Consider the following 19,086-nt stretch of genomic DNA (forward strand, 5'->3'; position numbering starts at 1 on the left):
AGTCCAAAAGTTATAAAGAAAAGTAATTCTATACAGGCCACATCTAGAAAGAACGCTAGTTATTTAAAAAAAAATAATTTTATAATTTTTATATATATATATTTGTATGCATGTAAACATGTATTTGTGTTTTGTGTGAGATGTATGAATACATGTATGTGCTTGTATACAGCCAAATATATACTTATATCCATTTTAAAATATATCTTATACATTTTAATACAAATTGCTAAAAGTTTTAACTTTTTTCCTTTAACATCATTAGAGTTAATATTTTTGGACATCTAAGTGACACGTAAGCTAGAGAAATGATGAAAGGCAATAGGTAAAATTCTCCCTCAGTGATCAAGGCTGTAGAATAATTAAACTCAGAGATAAGAAAGAAGGAGTTTTAAAACTAAGTGACAAAAACACCAGCTGTTTATGTTAAAGGCTCTCACTCTGGGTGTCGTGAAGAAAACATGTACATCTCTAAGTGAGAAATGGAAATGCACAGGATTTCACTGACTTTGGAAATGTTTTGACTCAGTTGGGAATGAGATTAATGACTTTGTGAAATCAAAGCATGAAGCGGAATCCAGCTGGGTACTGACTCAGCTGATTAACCAGCAGAGTCTAAGAAATGGCATATAGTTGAATTATGATTGCTTGCCTTCATGGCCATAAAAAATAACAAGAATAAATGTTCAAACCCATACACTGGCAAAGGGATTCAAGGCAAAAAATGGTGTATGAATGCATGAATATATGAATCAAGCTCAGACAATATTAAAGATTCATTTGTAAGACAGTGTGTGTGTGCTAGCATGTGTACACGTGTTTGTGTGTGTGAGAGAAAGAGAAAGAGAGAGCATGAAGTTGTGTAGATTTGAGTGTCTCCATGTGGTATGATGTACTTCTAAATAAATTATTTTCTGTGAGAAAAAGATTTCCCTCGATAGGCATATTTTTTTCTCTAAACTATTATTGAATGTTAAAACAGAAAAATAGTGGTAACTTCCATTGATTGGAAGTTAGTCTTTCAAAATCATATCACTTTCTAATATAACCAAATTGGAATTTCAAAATAATAAAAAGATTTAGGGAACCCTTCATTCAATAAACAGAAGACACATTATTGGACATCTATGTTATCTTCAATGCTGTTTCTATTCCTTTTGCAGAGGACAGCATTGGTGGTACACCTGTGATCTGTTCATTCTCTTCACTAAGGAAAGAAGGAGAGACCAGTCAAATTCTCTCAATCACATTCTTGTACCCAGGTCTTTGGTAAACACATAAATTCTTTTTTTGTTTTTTGTTTTTTTTCCAAAGAGAATGACAATGGAGAATCTTCATCAGTGAGGTGATCTTAGCTATACGCACAGATTTCTGCAGGCATAGCCGGTTGAAGAACATTCAATTTGCTCTGTAATTAAAGACATATAAAATGATGTTCTCTAAAATTACTCATTCTGTGTCATATATCCTCAGGCACTGCTCAAAATAAACCCAATATGGTTAATCTTAATGTGAAAGAAGAAAGATTTCACAGTCTTAGATCACTCCAAGGGAAAAATAGTGTTTGCCATCCAGTTGCCTATATCATTGAAATTACTAATAAAATATGTTACTGAATGCAATTTCCAGTTTGTGTGAATCTGATTTGATCAGTAAACTTTTATTTGTTACCAAAAATTGGCACTATGAACATGAGTGTCCAACTCATGGTTCCTAATTGTTAAGGTACGTTTTTGATAAGAAAAAAACAGAAGGTGAAAAAACATAAGAAACTGAACATAAGAAACATTCTTGGTGGGAGGTGCTGAAAGGGGACATGCCTACCCAAGGAAATTGGAGAAAAGTGAATTTAACCCTGAAAAGTGGCTAATCTGGATAGACCTGGAAAGTACAGCAAAAAATCTTATTCTCTGTTTATGGCTAGCAGCCCAGGTAGAGCTTGAAGTTCAACTTCTAAAAATTAAGTTGGGGTAATGAGAGATAGAAGAAATAAGACATGTTTTCCTGATTAATGGAAAGAAGTCTCATGCTTCCTTAGGCACCTTGGAAGACAATATATGAAATCAGAATGTGGGTCAGTTAAGATCATTGATTACCTGAAAGATTATGCATGCGAGGGTCATGGCTAGTTAATTAAAATAAATAAAATGAAATCAAAACAAAACAAAGAAACCTCAAAGTATTCTGTTAGTAGCAGAAACTTTTACACAGAGATGCAATAGACCAATAGAAGCTTGGTGATGATTTGCTACCAAGCATTGATCAGAATACGCATCATATATCACATCTAAACCAGGAAATTCACATGTAAATATCTCACTAAACTCCCAGTAGTGATCTAATCACCCCCACCATTCATACTTCTGTCCCTTTCTCATATTCCCAGCCCAGGAGGCACAAGAATCAAGTTGAAAGACACTTCACTGATCAAAACCCTTTAGTAGCTCCCACTTATTTTCCTGTAACCTACTAAGTAACTTATTTATTCCATTGATTTAATTATCTGTTTCTCCTTACTGGAATGTAAGCTTCAAGACAGGCAATTTTAATTTCTTTAGTTTGCTAATGTGTTTCGAATGTCTCAAATGGTACTTGAAACATAGTAGTTATCCAATATTTGCTGATATACATTAATGGATGATGATTCCAGTTAAGGTGTTTAGAATGAATTTGGTTATTAAAAGTATGATCAATAGTGGGAGACGATAGTACCTAATGTAATACAAATACTTATAGATACATTCATTGTTCAGTCTTGTAATAAATGATTAACATTTGATGAAGATTTGCAAAAATATCTCATTATCCTTGTATGTGCTAACCACTTTTTTAATATTTTAAAGCAAATATTGATTATATTAACTAATCATATGCAATATTTTGAATATTTAATTATAGTGTTATTAGTTAAGTATTTAATATTTAATAGCTTTTAAATAAGAAAAATAATATTCTATGTAATTTCTATTATATCAGTTAACTGACGTATGATGCAAATATAATTTGTGTGTTATTTTTTAATTGTAATCACAACTCTCTGGGAATGATTTTACAATGGGTTTAACACCAGAGAGTTGTTTGTTTTCACAGCAGCATATATTAAATTGGAAGTTAATCATGATGTGTTATACTGACTAATTTATTTTAAGAAAGAGATTCGTAGGCACTAATTGTCTTGAAATTCAATTTATTTACCATAGATTGAATATCTTCAACATATTGTCTTTGATTGGAATTCTTATATGATCCATGGAAGCGTATTAGTAGAAAACATTGAGTAAATTTCATTTGAATCTCACTTTTTAGAAGAATGGTCCATGTAATTTTAAGACAATATCCCTCTCGGGACGTCTGGATGGCTCAGTGGTTGAGCGTCTGCCTTCAGCTCAACGCACGATCCTGAGTCCGAAGATCGAGTCCCACACCAGGCTCCCTGTGAGACGCCTCCTTATCCCTCTATCTATATGTCTCTGCCTCTGTGTCTCTCATGAACAAATAAATAAAATCTTAAAAAAAAAGACAATATCCCTCTCATTTCATGCACTTCTGTGGCCACCTATTAGATGGGAAGGAGGAGCTGGATCATGTCACACTGCAAACAAAATAAATATTATCAGCCACATTCACTTGAAGGTTATATATTTTGTGGTAGATATTTATGGTTTTATTCTATTGACAAATATATATGAAAACCAAAATTCTAATCAGAGAAGAGAAGGTAAAGTGATGGAATAGGAATTCTTACCTTTGTGTTTGCCTTTCGCTGATGTTGTAGCATTTATCCTTTAGAGACGATCATCATTAATTCCTTTGCAAATATTGATCAGTGATGGTTCCTCTAATTCTAGCTGTGAAAGTAAAACAAGTAAAAACTCTTTGTAATGTTTGGCACCCTTTACCTTTGTCTTAATAGTCACTGATTTGAACTGTCTCCGATTTCGTTTGGTATTTTGTGCAGGAGTGTGTTCATCTGTGGTCCTAGCATTGTTTTGAAAACAGTTTTTTTTTTTTTTTCCCCACTCTCTCCTATCATACACAGGTTTTTCTTCTTTCATTCCTAGGTTTCATTTCATTGCTCTTTTCCATTCTTTCAGTTGTGCTGGGTCTCCCTGCATCAGTGACAGAATTTGGCACTAAAGCTACAGTTTTGCTGCCTTATCGAACCTCATAGGCTCACAACTGGTAAAAATGTAATTATCTTCTCAATTTTCAATCATTTCCTAATTTGTCTAAACAAAGAAAAGATGAATTAACAATCCTGTTGTCCAATATTTCTTAAATAAATAGGCATAGTGCCCCATTATCTTTGATATTGAGGACATGAATGGAATGTTTTGTTTGTAAAAATCATTTCAGTTTTTTTTTTTCAGTTTTTTTTCATTTCAGTTTTTAAAGATCTCCCCTATGTGTCATGATTTGCACCTATAAAATGGTTCTGGGATAGAAAAGGAATTTTTAGGGAGGAGAAACATTGATATTTATAGGACTGTATCTAGTGGCCACTTACTAATAAGTAATGGACCTGAGAAAAATCAGGGATGACTTTTTTGATTCAAAAAAATGATAAAAGCTTATTTTTGAGGAAAAAATTAATTCATCAGGAGCAAATGGATAGCCAAAGCCATATCTGCAACCAATTGCTATAGCAAATTTCGGGAGAAAGTTTGAAGCATACGCTGTGAGTTTATTAGAGCTGACATAAAATACCACAGACTGAGTAGTTTAAGCAAGAAAAATGTATTGTCTCACAGGTCTGGAGACTCGAAATCCAAAATCAGAGCTGTGATAGGGTTGGTTTCCTCTCACATCTCTCCTGGCTTGCTGATAGTCACCTTCTTGCCACCTATCCACATGGCCATCTGAACCTCTGTGTCTTAGATTAGGGTCCATGCTATGGGTCTCATTTTACCTCAACCACCTCTTGAAAGATCATATCTCCAAGGCAGTCACACTCTGAGGTGCAGGAGGTTCAAGGCTTCAATATACGAATTTGGCAGGGGTGGAGGGTGCAAGTTTTATTTCAACCCATAACACACATGGGAGCCTGTGATCACTTCCATGATTGTCTTCTTTAATTATGCTTTCCTTTTATTGCTTTCCTGGGTGCAGTTTGGAAGATATTGAAGTCATGCTGCTCTTTCTGAGACTTGTGTGTGTGTGTCCTTCTCAGTTGTTTTCTTTCTTTTTTTTTTTTTTTTTTCTCAGTTGTTTTCTAGTGGCTTCCTATGAGGAGCAAGAAAGAATTTAGTTGGAAACTTCCTTTTTATATTATTTTCTTTCTTTTCCTACTTGTGATTTGAAATACAGCCTTTTTACATCCAGTGAGTAATGATCAGCAAACATATTTGACTTTTTTAGATAAGGTCCCATGGCTTCTGGGAAGTTGTCCTATATCTGGATTATCATATGCAGCCATAAAATACTAATAAATTTTTCCTCAAAAATCATCACTTTGCCTTCACGCTCTAGCCATCTATATTTAATTTTCCCAAACTACCCTGATTTTAACGTTTCTCTATTCTTTCATGTTTGGTGTTCAATGTCTAGTAGCTTCCTCCAGGAAGGACCACACAAACAAGACTCTGAGTTTTTGTGTCACTATAACAGTTCATCTGTAGCTTTTACACATGGAAATAATTTCTCAACACATAATATATTTTCTCTCCTTGGGTGTCTTTTAACTATTACTACAATTACTTAGTCTCCTGACACTGTTTTTGAAAATCTCATTTTTATTTCTTTTGAGGTGAATTAATCATTCTTTCTGAATGCCTCAAGGAATTAGGATTTTTTTCTTAAATACCAAGATATTTACAAAAGATATATATTTATATTGTTTAGTTTTGGTCATTTCCCTTGATGTATGTTGAATAGACGTTTAATAAATAGTTTCAAGTTGTTTTTTTCTGAATGTGTTATTAAATTAAAATGTACATAATTTGCTCTTTTCCATTATTTTGGTTTTCTTTTTTTTTTAAAGATTTTATTTATTTATTCATGAGAGACACAGAGAGAGAGAGGGAGGCAGAGACACAGGCAGAGGGAGAAGCAGACTCCATGCAGGGAGCCCGACATGGGACTCTGTCCCAGGTCTCCAGGATCAGGCCCTGGCTGAAGGCAGCGCTAAACCACTAAACCATTCAGGTTGCCCATTGATTTTCTTTTTAAGGAACTTTTATCTTACGTATGTAGTTTCTTCCTTGTTCATGTTCTACATCTGTTATGTCCTTTTGGACATTTTTAATTGATTGTCATTTTTCCCCTAATTTTTAAATTACTCTCTTTTACCTTCTATTTATTTTAAGTCAACATATATGATATTCATTTCCTATTTTCCTTCCATGTAGGTTAGTCTTTATTTTTAAAATAGTTTGTTTCTATTTTTTGACTTATTTCCTATCATTTATCCATTTTTAATTCTGATTTACGTTGTTCCTTATAATTATTATTTTCACTTATATTTGTTTCATTCTATTTTTTTACATTATTATTTATTTATTTTTATTATTTATTTATTTATTTATTTTAAATTTTTTAAATTTATTTATGATAGTCACAGAGAGAGAGAGAGAGAGAGAGAGGCAGAGACACAGGCAGAGGGAGAAGCAGGCTCCATGCACTGGGAGCCCGACGTGGGATTCGATCCCGGGTCTCCAGGATCGAGCCCTGGGCCAAAGGCAGGCGCTAATCCACTGCGCTACCCAGGGATCCCTACATTATTATTTAAACTCTAGTTTCAGTCATATTGGTTTTAGGAGTAAAATTTAGTGATGAGCACTGGGCATTATATGCAAATGTTGTGTTCACGTTTAGGTTATACTGAACCCTCTGGTGGGTGATCACAATAGCTTTTCTAATATTATCACTCTAGAACTCACCTTTTCTTCTTTAATACCTGTGAAATAAGTGTTTTTTAAATGTCTACCTTCTCTTTTAGCTCCACCCTGGTCTTTTGTTATCCTCATCTGCTATAGACTAAGTTGATCTTCTCAAAATTTATATTGAAATCCTAACCTCCAATGTGACAGTATTGGGAGGTGATTAGGTTTATTTACATGAAGTCAGAAAAGTGGGGCCATCATGATAGGATGAGTGCAATTAGAGCGAGAAGAAAGTGCTTATGAAGACACAGTAAGAAGATGGCCATTGGCAAGCCAGGAAAAGAGTTCTCACCAGAATGTGACCATATTGGCACACTGATCTCAGTCTTCCAGCCTCCAGAACTGTGAGAAAATAAATTTCTGTTGTTTAAGCCCACCAGTCTATGGTATTTTGTTATGGCAGCCTAAGCTGACTAGGATGCCAACTTCATCTGGAACTTCTTTTTTCATTGCATGTATTTTCTTTGTCCTGCTAAATTTGAAATCCATTCCTGGAGATTTTCTTTCAGAGTGGCTTTATCCTGGAAGAATAAAGGATTTATTCTGTTATTTACTAGAGTTCATAAGGCTTAGGAAGTGTGAAACCTTTGTATTTATTTAAAAATTGGAATGTGCAAAATTTCTCAATTTTAAAAATGAAGAAAACTGTTTCTGCTTCAACTGCTGTTTGCATATTGGTCAGCCATATTTGACAGAGATTAGTATTAGTGATTGGGGGGTTCCCGATTCTTTCATTATTCTTCTATTATGCTTCTATTATTCTTTGGTTAAAAACCAAAATGTTTCCTCACAAATTTACCATATCTAGGAAAGTTATTACATAGGTGTTAGGATCACCATTGCAAAAGTCCGATATAAAGTTGTTTTTCTGTCAGGGAATCTTACAAAATGAAGCCAAAGATTCATGCGTGTCTATACTAGTTCTGTGCATATATTCTCAGTAGTATTGTGGTATGCACTTGATAAATAGAGATGTTCTCCCAGGAATGTTAAGTGACTTTAAAGTGCATAGACTCCTGGACTTTCCTAATTATTTCTAGTATCCATCACCAAGCTCTACATATAATGTATGGACTCTTAGGTGAGAAAGTGAACTTTGGTGTTAGCTAGTGGTCCAGGAATGCAAAAGATTATGTGAGGCTAAAAAACACTTTGAATGATTTATTTTTCTGAATTTAGTCCTTAATATCAGAGACTTTGAACCTTGATAAAAGAGTTTTAAATAAGAACCTAGACTTTGAAAAACATGAGTTAGCCATAATCTTGACTATATTATTAAAGAAAATAAATATACTCTCAAATAGTTGTAACAGGTGACCTAATAATAAATATTAGAAAATTTAGCTTATTCAGAAATGAGAGTTCTCTTATTGTTGGGGTTTTCTTTTTCTTTCTTTCTTTCTTTCTTTCTTTCTTTCTTTCTTTCTTTCTTTCTTTCTTCTTTCTTTTTTTTTTATTGATTCAAGTATCAGGAAAAAGAGCACAGGCTGTTAATGGGCTCTCATGGGAAAGAGCCTCTGCTATTTGGACAGAATAAACAGAAAATATATTTTACTGCTTCTTATTAATACAGTACTAATTGTGTATTCTTAGAATCATTTTCATCCAAAGTATTAATTCTTTCCTCTTTGCTATTTTTAAGATTCTTTGATTTAAAATTTAATTTGCCATTATACATGTTTAAAAACACACTTGCCGGCCATTTGGGCAGCAGTTACTTAAGCAGTGGGTTGAGCTTTGGACTCTTGATCATAACTTGGGTTGTGATCTCAGGGTCTTGAGACAGAGTCCCATGTTGGGCTCTGAGCTCTGCATGGAGTCTGCTTGAGATTCTCTCTCCCTCTTCCCCTGCCCCCTCCTCTGCCTCCACTAAAACAAACAAACAAATAAATAAATAAACCTTAAAAAATAAAAATACATTTGCAAACTCATAGCAGGTGGCCATATCATTTAAAGTTTTCAACTTCAGCATTAAAACATAATTAATCTTATTAGCATATTATAGGTGCTTCATATATCATACTGAATTTGCTATCTTAATTTTTGTTTTCCTAAATGCTAATCTATTTTTTATAGACAAGACTGTAGGAATAAAAACCAGTATTTTGTGACCTGGTGTTTTTGCACAATTTATTTTTATTAAGTTTAATCTACATAGAAATAATCGAGGTAACCAAAATTGCCCATTAATTCACACAGTATTAAATTAGTCAATAAAAGGTTCTACAAATACTATTTAGTTGACATTCAGAGCATCACAATTTCTGTTCATATTAGAATTTCATTCTAGAAATGACATTCAAAAATTTACCTAGAATGTTTAAGTTCAGTGTGAGTAAAAGTGATTCGCAGCATTACTATATTCCAAAAGATCCTTTATAATAATAGAATATTGTTAAGCACAAGAGTTTATCTTATTGTAACCTCAACTATTTTGGAAAAAATCTTAACTTATCTGAACCATAAACTTAGGTATAATTTTTTTTTCAAAAGAAAACACAGGGTTCAGAAATGTTAAGTGACTTCCCAGAGCCAGTCCCCCAAATAGGTGCCAGAGCCCAGATTCAAACACCAACTAACTGGCTCCAGCTGAAATTTCTTGGCCTATACTGCCGGGCCCCTACCATGTCCATTCTCTGGTCATCTCTGTATTACGGTTATGACTGCTGCAACCAGAAGGCAGAGCATCACCTGTTCGACCCCAGCTGAGAACAGGCAGGTTGAACACATCAAACTTTTTTGCTGCTCTGAGCATTGCCAAGAATATCCATGAAAGTACTTTAAGTATTAATTTTGAGATTACAAGTAACTTTTAAAAAATATTTTATTTATTTATTCATAAGAGACATAGAGAGAGAGAGGCAGAGACATAAGCAGAGGGAGACGCAGGCTCCATGCAGGGAGCCCGATGTGGGACTCAATCCTAGGACCACAGGATCATGCCCTGGGCCAAAGGCAGATGTTCAACCCCTGAACCACCCAGGTGTCCCACAAATAATTTTTAATGAGCAGGCTTATTTGCAAATAGGGAGTCCATAAACAATGAGGATGCATAATAGACAAGTAGATAGATAGACTGATACATAGAAACATAGACACGGTTATTAAACAATACATTGCTTTCTCTTTCAAGCGATATTATACCACTTTGTATATAAATTAAATGAATTACAAAAGGGTATTTTCATTGCCTTTGATACATTTTTTCCAATTTTCATTATATATTTTACTTCCATGCTTAACCGAATATATTTCTTCTCTTAACTTTTATTTAATTATAGATCACACTGAGTTGAAGAAATGCAAGTGCAAGTGGTAGTATGGTGGGAACAGCCACAGCTGAACATTGGCTACTTTCCAGGACTTGGAAGTACATGAGTCAACACAACAACCCATGAAGTAGCACCTTGACCATCTCCACTTTGCAGATGAAGACACCATGGCACAGAAAGGTAAGCACATTTTTCAGGGAGTGCAGTTAGTAAACAGCAGGCGTGCAATACAAACCAGGCAAGGTTGTGAAGCAGGTTTTGTTTTGTATTTGTTTTTTTGTTTGTTTGGTTTTTTTTGAAACTGAAGTATAGTTGGCACACAATGGGATTTTAGTTTCAGGTGTATAACAGAGTGGTTCAACATCTCTATATGTTATGTTATGCTCATCACACATGCAGTTACCATCTGCCACCATACAGTGCCATTATAATATCAGTGACAATATTCCCTGTGCTCTACCTATTTTCCTCATGACTCATTCCATAACTGGAACTAATAAAGTTGCCAAGATGCAAAAAATACAAATAATAAAATGGAGCTGCAACCAGATGAAGGGAGATTAAGATGAAAACTGAAATTGTGTAGTCTCTTCTTTAGTGATACAGGAGGACTTTGTTTCTCCATCTTTTCCTTTTCCTTTTCCTTTGCCCACAACCCCCCCTCCCGCCTCCTCTCATTCCCCCTCCTCTCTTCCCCATCTCCTTCTTTCTCTTCTTCTTCTCTTACTTTCCTTCTCCCTCTGCTTCTCCTTCCTCCTCCCCTACCTATTAGAGAAAGTCTAATGAAAATGATAGGGATATATCTAGAACTGAGAAGTCAGGCCTACAAGTCTGCTACTTGATATAGGTGAATTCAGAAGTAGATAAACACAAGATAAGAGACAACCTAAGAGACACACAGTTAACCCAGAGCAACATCTACCACATGCCATAATTGCTTTTTTTATATCCCTCATGGTTTCATGTAACAAAGTTAAGTTTTTGACACAATTATTTTCGGGTTTATTAATTTTATTAAGTTTATCTGTTCAATTGCCTATTTATAGCTTCTCATCATTTTCCCAAATTTGTCAATACTATTGAAACGAAGTGCTTTTTAAGTGCCTAGAAACAAAGTATATTTTTGAAGAAGTTATTAAAAAATAGAACCTAAAATCTGGATATAACTTATTTTCTCCTGTTTATGTATCATTATAGCAGACATGTGCATTGAGCGTTTTGCTTTACCTAACATTTGTACATAGATGATCTTTCAATCTAGCATATTTTACATAACGTACTTAAATTATTTAATATTTTCAAAAAAATACATAAACTCAAGTTTAGAATGTAGCAGATGTGTTTCCTTCCTCACAGTTAAGTGAATTACAAGTTAATATATGTGAATGCTTAGTGCTAATAACTCCTGAATTAGTATTGTATTTGATTATTTTTTAAAGATTTATTTATTTATGTATTTGAGAGAGCATATGTGAGAAGGGGAAGGGCAGAGGGAGAGAGAGAGAATCCCAAGCAGACTCCCACTGAGCACAGAGCTTGATGCAGGGCTCAATCTCATGACCCCGTGATCATGACCTGAGCCGAAATCAAGAGTCAGATGCTTAACTGACTGAGCCACCCAGATGCCCCCTATTTTACTTGATTATCAATAACTTTGAGTTTTTCACACATTATCCTAATCTTTTCTTTCTATTGTTTATTAACATTCTTCGATATCTACTTCATAGCCAATATGCAATGAACAAGAAAATGTAGATTGTTACTGAAATGAGCCTTGCATTATTTTGGTTTTCATAACAAATATAAGCATTTTAATCACAAATGAAATAATATGGCTTATCAATTCTGTTTTCCATTTAGTTTCTGAAATCAAAATATGAGAGGAAATAAACAAGCATTCGGTTTTAGGAATTTTCCTTAAACAGCTATGTATAATGAGTAAGAGGTATTTGCAGGGTTTTAAAGCTATTTATCAATCACTAAAATGTCCCTAAGCAGTTAATTATTGAGGACAGTTATTTCTGTAGCATAAGATGCCTCATTAGAATGACAAGAGATGGATGGTCTCATTAAACACTTCCTTGTTTTGAGCACTACCTGCCAACTTTGTCTCCTTTGTCAGAAATGTTAACAGCAAGTAGAAATTTTGCACAATAGGTACTCCCTCTGTTATTTTATTTAGGATTTGGATTATCACAATTTAGAGATTAAAACTGTATGTTGTCTTAAGAAAGTACATTTATTTGAAAATTCACATTGATTAGAGAAGAAAAGGCAAATTATATTATTTAAGGCTTTAAAAAAATATCACCTACAAATAGGTGTTACCGACAACAACAAAATAGAGTTTTCTTTGTCCTCTTGCTTTCATAAAACCCCTAGCTGAAGGTTTTAGGGGAAAGTTTAATTATTGCCAATGTCTTGTCCTAGTCTTCCAGTTTCTCAGGGGAACTAGTATTCTTTCTGGGAATCTTATAAGTGTTGGTATCTTGCTGTTTCTTACAGGTCTCTCAGGCTTTGTCTTTTTTTTTTTTTCATTCTATTTTCTCCCTGTTCAGATTGGATAGAATCTATTGATTTATCTTCAAGTTTACTGCTTCCATCCTCTATAATCTTCACTCTACTACTGAACCCATCCAGTTTTTGATTCCTGTTATTGTAGTTTTGGGTTTCATAATTTTCATTAAGTCTTTCTTATATCACTTCTCTTTCTTCGCTGAAAATTTGGTATTTTTCATTTTTAATAGAAATTACTTCCATGATAGTTGCTTTAAAATCCTGTTCAAGGGCAGCCCGGGTGGCTCAGTGGTTTAGCGCCACGTTCAGCCCAGGGCCTGATCCTGGACACCCAGGGTCAAGTCCCAAGTCAGGCTCCCTGCATGGAACCTGCTTCTCCCTCTGCCTCTGTCTCTGCCTCTCTCTCTCTCTCTCTCTCTCTCTCTCATGAACAAATAAACACAGTCTTTAAAAATAAATAAATAAATGAACAAACAAATAAATAAATAAAATCCTGTTCAAATAATTCCAACATCTGCTTCATCTCAGTGTTGATATTAGTTGATTGTCTTTTCTTGTTCAAGCTGCAATATTTCTGGTTCCTCTTGTCTTTTCTTTAACAGATAGTCACATTGTTTTAGATTTGACATGCCAATCTTGACTTACTCTTTGGGGCAATAGTTCCAGGGGCTATTTAATTGTTACAGCACTGGTGGTAGTATTTTTGTTTGATTTTTCTATTTTATGGTCCCTCCCGATGATGTTGTACAGGGAAGAAAAGTTTCCCCAGGCCAGACCACCAGGTGCCTGCAAGTGTCTGAAGAAACTCTGGCCAATGGAGATGACACATGTTTCCTGGCTGTTTCTTGCTATGGTGGGGTTCTCACTGGCATTGCCATCCACTGCTTTGTATCTTTGGGTTGGGAAGGCAAATCTCAGCCCCAGAGCAACTAAGGAGCTTCTGCCCATGAGGGATAATTATAGTAAGATCCCCCCTTTTGCCGTGCTAAGCCACATAGCATCCTTGGATGGAGATATTCTCAGTACCTAGTACTTCAACCATGGTGATTAAAGACACCTTCCTAGCCAGGCTTTTTTTTTTTTTTTTTTTTTAAGATTTTATTTATTTATTAATGAGAGACATACAGAGAGAAAGAGGCAGAGACACAGGCAGAGGGAGAAGCAGGATCCATGCAGGGAGCCTGACTTGGGACTCGATCCCAGGTCTCCAGGATCACCCCCTGGGCTGAATGTGGTGCTAAACCACTGGGCCACCCGGGCCACCCTAGCCAGGTGTTTTTGCAGTGGGATGCCCCTTGTCAATGCTCCCTGCCCTGAGATGCCCCTTAATGGGGAGGTAGAGGGGTTGGGCCTTCAGATAGGAGGGGAAGCCATGGGCCCCCTGGCGGCCGATCGTCAATGGTGTTTCCCATTGCTTTCCCTTTCCTGTTCTATGGCGCATATCTGATGGTGTTGGTTGGACTCCTATTTAGTCTGGAACAGAAATAAACTTACTTGAGCAGCCTTCTTTTGCTAAATTGAGATCCTGGAAATACCAGGATAGAATCTCCTTCCTCTTTTGTGAGGATAGGATTATGGTTGTGTTTAGCGAGGAAAAGTGGGGAGAGTTGTGTTTATGCCATCTTATCTGGATCAAAAGAACTATGTTTTCACAAGAGTTAAAATATGAATAGATGTTTTTAGGCAGCCCACTAGCACCCTCCATAAGATCATGCCAATATCCTCTATAAAAGTGAAAACAACATAGAAAAAGGAGCAACATTCTATGAGTCTGTAAAGATCAGACGTAATTCCTTAAACATGGATTTCAATATATTTCCTTAAGTATCTCACTAAATTCAATGCTGCATCCTGAATTGACTCAGGTGTGGTACCCATATATCAGTTTATTTATCAGGGTACCACAAGGAACTTTCTTTTAATTCCCTACAGCATGGTTGTATTTAACTTATTATATAATAAAGTCTAAGGATAACAAAAGGGACAATAATAAGATAGTAATTTGCAACTGGTTCTTGTTCAATAAGTTCTAGGACCTGGTGGGTTAACCCATAGTTTTAGAAGGCTGCTATCTAGTAGTTCTAGAAATCTTGATTTACTATTTAATCTACCTGGTTTATTTTATTTTAATTTTTATGTTATATATATATATGTATATGTATTATTTTTTATTGGTGTTCAATTTGCCAACATATAGAATAACACTCAGTGCTCATCCCATCAAGTGCCTCCCTCAGTGCCCGTCACCCAGTCACCCCCACCCCTTGCCCACCTCCCCTTCCACCACCCCTAGTTCGTTTTCCAGAGTTAGGAGTCTTTCGTTTCTGTCTCCCTTTCTGATATTTCCCACTCATTTTTTCTCCTTTCCCCTTTATTCCCTTTCACTATTTTTTGTATTCCCCAAATGAATGAGACCATATAATGTTTGTCCTTCTCCGATTGACTTACTTCACTCAGCATAATACCCTCCAGTTCCATCCACATGGAAGCAAATGGTGGGTATTTGTCATTTCTAATGGCTGAAGAATATTCCATTGTATACATAAACCACATCTTCTTTATCCAGTCACCTTTCGATGGACACCGAGGCTCCTTCCACAGTTTGGCTACCGTGGCCATTGCTGCTATAAACATCGGGGTGCAGGTGTCCCGGCATTTCATTGCATATGTATCTTTGGGGTAAATCCCCAACAGTGCAATTGCTGGGTCATAGGGCAGGTCTATTTTTAACTCTTTGAGGAACCTCCACACAGTTTTCCAGAGTGGCTGCACCAGTTCACACTCCCACCAACAGTGCAAGAGGGATCCCTTTTCTCCGCATCCTCTCCAACATTTGTGCTTTCCTGCCTTGGTAATTTTCCCCATTCTCACTGGTGTGAGGTGGTATCTCATTGTGGTTTTGATTTGTATTTCCCTGATGACCAGTGATGCGGAGCATTTCCTCATATGCTTGTTGACCATGTCTATGTCTTCCTCTGTGAGATTTCTCATGTCTTTTGCCCATTTCATGATTGGATTGTTTGTTTCTTTGCTGTTGAGTTGAATAAGTTCTTTATAGATCTTGGATACTACCCCTTTATCTGATATGTCATTTGCCAATATCTTCTCCCATTCTGTAGGTTGTCTTTTAGTTTTGTTGACCGTTTGTTTTGTTGTGCAAAAGTTTCTTATCTTGATGAAGTCCCAATAGTTCATTTTTGCTTTTGTTTCTCTTGCCTTCATGGATGAATCTTGCAAGAAGTTGCTGTGGCCAAGTTCAAAATGGTGTTGCCTGTGTTCTCCTCTAGGATTTTGATGGAATCTTGTCTCACATTTAGAACTTTCATCCATTTTGAGTTTATCTTTGTGTCTGGTGCAAGAGAGTGGTCTAGTTTCATTCTTCTGCATGTGGATGTCCAATTTTCCCAGCACCATTTATTGAAGAGACTGTCTTTCTTCCAGTGGATAGTCTTTCCTCCTTTGTTGAATATTAGTTGGCCATAGAGTTGAGGGTCCATTTCTGGGTTCTCTATTCTGTTCCATTGATCTATGTGTCTGTTTTTGTGCCAGTACCACACTGTCTTGATGACCACAGCTTTGTAGTACAACCTGAAATCTGGCATTGTGATGCCCCCAGATAGGGTTCTTTTTTAAAATTCCCCTGGCTATTCGGGGTCTTTTCTGATTCCACACAAATCTTAAAATAATTTGTTCCAACTCTCTGAAGAAAGTCCATGGTATTTTGATAGGGATTGCATTAAACGTGTAAATTGCCCTGGGTAACACTGACATTTTCACAATATTAATTCTTCCAATCCATGAGCATGGAATATTTTCCCATCTCTTTGTGTCTTCTTCAATTTCTTTCAGAAGTGTTCAATCGTTTTTAGGGTATAGATCTGTTACCTCTTTGGTTTAATCTACCTGGTTTAAACAGGAACTGTCTCCCTCTTCTATTAGAAGGTATTGTAATAAAAAACAATTATATTTTTATACTTATTTCCTCAGGGGCTATGATAAACATACATGAAGAGACAAGAGGGCAGGAAGGTTTGTTTGGCTTAATGATTGTGTGTGTGTGTGTGTGTGTGTGTGTGTGCGAGCACCAATGTAACCTCTACTAGATCTAAACAAATGCAGCATTCTGTGTTTCCTTGTGCCCCTTTCATTCTGCACCTACTCCCACAAAGTGTCCTTTATTCTCACTCTAACAGAAGTCACTTAATTTTATATAAATGAAATCATACATATAGACTAGTTGTGTCTTGTTTGTTTCACTCAAGCCAATATATGCAGATTAATCTGCATTTTTGTTCATGTTGACAATTCTTTTTATCTGAGTTGTTATCTACTGTAAGAGTATAAAATGATTTAGTGATCTATATACTAATTTTTTATCCATATTCTATTTATGGACATTTGAGTTGTTTTCTAATTTTAGCTATGCTTACCCATGAATATTGCTTACAGTGGGTGAGAACATAGTCAAATGAGGCTCTGAAATTCAGTGCACCACCTATATAAGAGCTGTGAGGTTTATTCTGTAATATGTATCTGTATGCATGCACACACACACACACACACACACTCTTCTACATAATGCCTGAAAAGTAATATACTGTCAATAAACACCTTACTTTCCCCCCCTTCCTTTTCTGCTTACTTTGGAGGTTCCTAAAATAACAGTTCTAAGTATTATGTGTTTTAGGGGTTCCAAGAATAACTTTTATGTACTATACCAAAAATAATGCTATTTACATTTATTTGTGGAATTAATGATCTGCAAGAATAATTTTATTAAAAATCAAATGATTATTTCTTATAAAGCTAAATATAGTCTTATGACACAATCCAGCAATCACACTTCCAGCTTTTTTCTCAACTGAGATGAAAATTTATATCCATACACAAATCAGAACATGAATGTGTATAGCAGCTTTATTCATTATTGCCAAGAACTGGAAACACGTATGGTATTTGTGAACAGATGAGCTGATAAATTGTGGTAGAGCCATACAATGGAATAATTTTCAGTGATAAAATAAATTATCTCCTAGGTCATGAAAAAATATGAGGGCACCTTAAATGCATATTACTAAGTGAAATAATCTTGTCTGAATAGACTACATACTATACAACTCCAACTGCAGCAAAACTATAAAGCTAGTAAAAGGTCAGTGGTTGCTGGAAGCTTAGGAGAAAGTGGGGATGAACGAGCACTGGGAATTTTCAAGACAGTAAACTATTTTTATGACATTGTAGTGGTGGAAACATGACATGATGCATCTGTCAGAACCCGTAGAACTTTATATCACAAAGAGTGAACTCTCATGTAAATTATGGACTTTTGTCAATACCAATGCTATAGTATCGGTACTCAGTTGCAATAAATATATCACACAAATGGAAGATGGAGAAAACTGGTGGAGAGATAAGTCTCTATACTATTCCTGGTCAACTTTTCTGAAAATAAAAGCCTAAAAGTGTTTTTGAAAAAGCCTATTAGGGCAGCTCTGGTGGCTCAGCAGTTTAGTGCCACCTTCTGCCTAGGGTGGGATCCTGGAGACCTGAGATGGAGTCCCACGTCAGGCTCCCTGCATGGAGCCTGCTTCTTCCCTCTGCCTGTGTCTCTGCCTCTCTCTCTCTCTCTCTGTGTGTCTCATGAATAAATAAATAAAATCTTTAAAAAACAAAGCCTATTAATAAAAATATGAAATGAATGTATACACTTGCATAGTTGCTCTTCACTGTGACAATGAGGACCTAAATCATCAACATAATATATCTCTAGGTATACAGAGTGAAATATTACATAAAATATCTGTAAAGAAAATAATATTTTGGCCCAAAAGTAATTTTCTATACAGAATGTTGTCAGCCTCAGAGTAAATCTGTAAATGTGTAGTACAAATGTACTCTATACCATTTAATCGTCAACATGTTTAAGCTTTTTTAAAAAAAGATTTTATTTATTTATTCATGAGAGACACACACACAGAGAGAGAGAGAGAGAGAGAGAGAGAGAGAGAGGCAGAGACACAGGCAGGGAGAAGCAGGCTCCATGCAGGGAGCCCTACGTGGGACTCGATCCTGGGTCTCCAGAATCACACCCTGGGCTGAAGGCGGCGCTCAACCACTCAGCCACCCGGGCTGCCCCATTTTTATGCTTTTAACTACATAAAAATGCTGGGGTTATCTTCTCACTGATTTTTTTTTTCTCATAGGAATCAAGTGCTCCTGGAGCCCATATGTACTTATTAGAGATGGAGCAATAATATTAACTTCTTAATTTAACTTCACCTTTTAAGTAGAGATTTTGCTTGTATTTTCTAAAATTATTTTTTTCCAAACAAATGCCACAGTTTGTAGAACAAAAACTTCATATCATGACATCATTATTATCTGCATGGTATTTTAGGGTGCTTAAATTAAAGTGG

Source organism: Canis lupus, chromosome 1, assembly GCF_048164855.1.
Source record: "Canis lupus baileyi chromosome 1, mCanLup2.hap1, whole genome shotgun sequence".
NCBI classification, from domain to species: domain Eukaryota; kingdom Metazoa; phylum Chordata; class Mammalia; order Carnivora; family Canidae; genus Canis; species Canis lupus.